This window comes from Apodemus sylvaticus, chromosome 7, assembly GCF_947179515.1.
Source record: "Apodemus sylvaticus chromosome 7, mApoSyl1.1, whole genome shotgun sequence".
Taxonomy (NCBI): Eukaryota; Metazoa; Chordata; class Mammalia; order Rodentia; family Muridae; genus Apodemus; species Apodemus sylvaticus.
In genome coordinates, this window is record NC_067478.1 from 93,563,751 (window position 1) to 93,568,504 (window position 4,754).

The window sequence follows — 4,754 nt, forward strand, 5'->3', positions numbered from 1 at the left end:
CTATCACAGTGGATCCAAAGACAGCTAAACCATGAGAGCATGGAGGGGACGCTGACACACTTGTGATGAGCAAAGGCCTTGAGCATAATGACGAAGCTTCAGGGAAGATGCTTGCAGGAAACACATCTCTGATATTATGAACTTATTCCCCTAAAAAAGGCAAGACAGGGAAGGCTGTAACAAGTGAAATACACAAATAGTGACAGCACGGAGGACAAATACAGCCCTATGCCCAGAGAGGTACTAAGAGATCTGATGTCTAAACACCTACTATGGGAAAAACTGTAATTCACTAAAACTCCCAAACCCACGTTCTGAATGTTGGAAGCTTAACCAAGAAATTCCTGAAAGGTGGCCAAGGGTTTGTTAGAGTTCAGATCCCACTACAATTACTTACTAGATCAGAGGCTCCAAGATGGATATCAGAACTCTAGTCCCGCATGTCAGTCTGAAACAAACTACTTAAAGTCACGCCTTACTTAGGTTTCTACTGCTGTGAACAGACACTATGACCTATGGAAGTCTTATAAAGGATAACATTTAATTGGGGCTAGCTTTCAGGTTCAGATATTCAATCCATTATCATCAAGGTGGGAACAAGGCAACATCCAGGCAGGATGGTGCAGGAGGAGCTCAGAGTTCAATATCTTCATCTGAAGGCTTCTAGCAGAATACTGCTTCCAGGCAGCTAGGATGAGCGTCTTAAAGACCACACCCATGGTGACATACCTACTCCAACAGGGCCACACCTTCTAATAGTGCCATTCCCTGGGCCGAGCATGTACAAACCATCACAAGTCATATATTCAGGCCTTGCTACAAAGACATTCTATTTTGACAGAATGAAAAGTCATTGTGACTGTTTAGATACTCCACCCTGTTGAGTGCATGTAAAGCAGTGCTTCACAGGGAAGACCCAAAGAACAAGGGAGAGGACCTGCTTTTCCTGCAGCATTGGTCCCACATTGTAAGGTATTTACCTACAGGTTCTTGAGAGGAAAGAAAGTTGTTTCCTATCAGATAAACTCACTCTGATACAGGCTAATACTCAAAAGTGAAAACAACACTTTATTGCCTCCATGATGCTTAATCACAGCTGTCAAGTAACAAGATCTGAGTTCTCCAGGCATGACCCTGTTGTTTGATTAGATTAAGTGATCTTGGGAAGACCTGTTTCCTGTAAGTACAATCATTCTTTGGATGGGATCCTAGGCCATATAAGAGGAAGAAAACTCAGCAGAGGATATTCATTCATTTTTCTTTGCTTCTAGGTTTTGGCTGCAATATCACTTTCCCTTCAGTTTCTGCCTCTCTCTGCTACTTCTCCATTATGGGCTCCAAATTAAATTTCCACGGTATTGTCAAACTTTTCTTGCTAAAGATGTGTCTTAATTAGGGGTTCTTTTGCTATAAAGAGATACCACAAACATGGCAACCCTTATAAAGCAAAACATTTAACTTGGGCTGGCTTGCACAGTATCAGAGATTTAGTCCATTATCATCATGACAGGAAAAATGGCAGAATTCAGGCAGATATGGTGCTGGAGAAGGAGGTGAGATTTCTATGTCAGGCAACCAGTAGGAAGGGAGTGACACACTAGGTCTAGCTTAAGCATCTGAGACCTCCAGGCCCACCTCTATATTGATATACTTCGTTAGCAACCCCACACCTACTCCAACAAGGCCACACCTCCTAATAATGCCCCTCTCTGTGGGCCATGTACTCAATTACAGGAGTCTAGGGGTCCATTCCTATTCATACCACTGCAGGGTGTTTTTTTTTCAGAGTATTTTATCATGGCTTCTGGGAAAGTAACCCAATTATTTTTCCAAAGAGAGTTATAACAACAGTCATATACTTGGGAGCTAGTAGTGGCAGAGTAAGGATGTTCTAAATGTTCTGGGACATGTAGCCTCGAAATAATAGAGACAGAAGCAAAGCATACTAAACCATGCCACTGCTAACTATTATACATTTGAAAGAGAAAATGCACAGAAACTTCAAATATTTCTTTGTCTTTAATGATCTTTCCCACTCCTTTAGTATCCCAAGCTCAAGTTGTAATATGATGGCTCCTAGGGCTGTCTCTCATTTGACTTGCCTAGGAATTCCTTTATCTAATTCAAATTTCATCCTCATTCTTGAGACTTTCCACATCCATGATATGCACGCCTGGGACAATGTTGCTGACATGTGGCTCAGTCAATCATGCCTACCACAGGTGAAGACAAGAGTTCTAATACGAAGTCTAAACTTTCCTCTGGTTTACCATTAGTTAATGAAAAGCAAAGATGACAGCTAACCACATCTTTAAATTCTGTGGTTATATTTCTACAGATAAACTAGATAAATTAAGATTAGCCATGTATTCAAAACTACAGCACAACTTCTACATAGATGTATGTAATTTAACAGAATTAGTGATTTCCCACAGTACCTTCTGTTGTAACGAGTGCTGTTTCTTTGGAGGTGCCAGGAAGGACTTGAGGTCTTTCCACTTCAAGGCTGGCCACAGCTCTCTTTCGAGAAAATTTCCTTAAGATTGCTAAAACTGGGAATGCATTCACAGGTAGAGTTATGTCAGCTTCATGGCAAACAAACAGAGGAAACTGATAATAATTGAGTGTTTGTACATTTGATCATATTTCTTTTTAGGTAAGTCACTGTAATAAGAATGGTGCTGCAGGAAGATCACTGAGTTTAGTGTACAATAAATTATACATCAAGTGATGATGTAGATAAAGTCTACTATGTACCACATGATATTGTAGGTAAATTAATTCAGGTGTGACAACAGAGAAGCAGGCACAATATGATTATTTATGTTGGTGTGGTGCTGGATAGGCAGCATTCAAATCCCATTTAGAGGTTCATGACACAGAGACATTCCTGCAATCCCTCTGTGATTACATCCTTGCACCAGTAAACTTCAAGTTTCATAATGACCCACAGGAACCTTATTAGTGTACAAGATAAGTATATAATGTTAAATCATAACAAAAAGCACATGACTGCACAAGTGTTATGTAGTGTGAAATGTGAGGATAGTTCCACTAGATAGGACGGACCAAGTCCAGAGCAGAAATTGACTGTTATAAAGGACAGTGCCCACTGCTTGTTCTCTTTTCTTTTCTTTTCTTTTCTTTTCTTTTCTTTTCTTTTCTTTTCTTTTCTTTTCTTTCTTTTCTTTTCTTTTTCTTTTTCTTTTTCTTTTTTTGCCTATCCAGAATATTTTACAGCTTATGCAGAATATATTGTATCACTTTAAGTGAGTTTGGAAGGTAAGAATACAGTTCCTCTAGATTTTTATCCCTGGGTTCTATATTAGTTATATTCGTGATGCCCTGGCCAAATACCCTGGCAGAAATAACAAAAAATAGATGATTTCCTTTGATCTCTCATTCAATATATGAATTTCTAAGTTGTAGAAGGGCTCTGAATAAGTAAATAAAATAGATCATTTCTCCAGTGTCTTCAGCCTGTCAGGTTCCTTTTATCCTGTGATTCTGATCAAGTACCCACACTGAAGTACAACTCATGTTTGCATGTCTTCTGATGACTCAGACTCCAAGTCATTCTGAATCAAGTTGCCATGTGAGGATAGTTGGGCAAACTTGTATGAACCCTCAACATGAATTGACTTAAGATGTCTATGTGGCTACACAGGGAATGAGTGTGCACTGGGTTTGCTTATTGTTTCCTCATCAAGTTTTTAAATAAAATATTTTCTTAATTTTTTGAGAACTGCATACAATGTATTTTGATCCTATTCTTTCCTGCCCAACACCCCAACTTCTCCTGGCTCCATTCCTATCACTCCACTCCTTACCAACTTCAGATCCTTTTCATTTTATCTTAATAACCCACCAAGTTCAATTAGGGCTAATCATATATCCATAGGCATGTGTCTATCCTGGAATTTGTTCAATCTACCAACAGCAAGATTAGTTTCTACAAATTGTCCTTCCATCAATAGCCCTCTTGGGACCATTTTATTTTATATTATTATTATTATTATTATTAGTTATTATTATCTTAGCCATTTTTATTGATGATGATGATGATGACAGAGATGAAAAGGTCTCTAGCCTAATCTGGCTTAAAAAGAGGGGTATATTACAGATGTGTCTGCTATGTCACATGTGTGCCAGTAGGTGGCAGAAAAGATAGAAGCTATGTCTATACTTGGTTTTGATCTGTGATCATTTGAATAATTAGTAATCTTAACATTTACTGAAACCAGTGAACTTGAGGGGAGCATTAGTCTAGTTCCCAGCACCAATGCTCAGGCTCAGACAGGCTCTGAGAACAGAGAACAAGCTAGCAGAACTAGCAGAACTCCATGTGGGAAGGCAAGCCTGGGCAGGATGGGGTTGGAGAGAGATGACTTCCTATGTGGCCACTCAGGCAGATGGGCAAGAAACAAACCTGTGATGACCACCAGGCCAGTGCCATGGAGCATGGACAGGGAGCTAATCTGAGATGACCAGCAGTCACATACTGGGCAGGCTTTGGGGGGGCAGGCAGACCTTGCTCCAGACGAGGCCTGCCCAGTGCCATAATACACAAGTGGGACATATATTTCAGGGACCACTCCTGAGATGACTCTAGACACTCAGAGACACTGGGCTCCACTAAGAGGAGATAGTAAGTGGTGGATAAATTGAAGAGAAAGAGAAACAGAAGGATGTGAGTACAAGGAAGGAAGAACTGGAAACTCAAGGGTAGTGATGAACAGACTGATGTGAGTAGT

The 4,754-nt window shown here is 40.1% G+C and overlaps 1 non-coding gene across 1 annotated transcript; it reads left to right on the forward strand.

Moving 5' to 3' along the window:
• Nucleotides 1–4,094: 4,094 nt before the first annotated feature.
• On the forward strand, nt 4,095–4,231 carry LOC127690407 (small nucleolar RNA SNORA17). Its single transcript, XR_007979109.1, has one exon. It is a non-coding gene; the product is annotated as a small nucleolar RNA SNORA17 (small nucleolar RNA).
• The last annotated feature ends 523 nt before the right edge of the window (nt 4,232–4,754 follow it).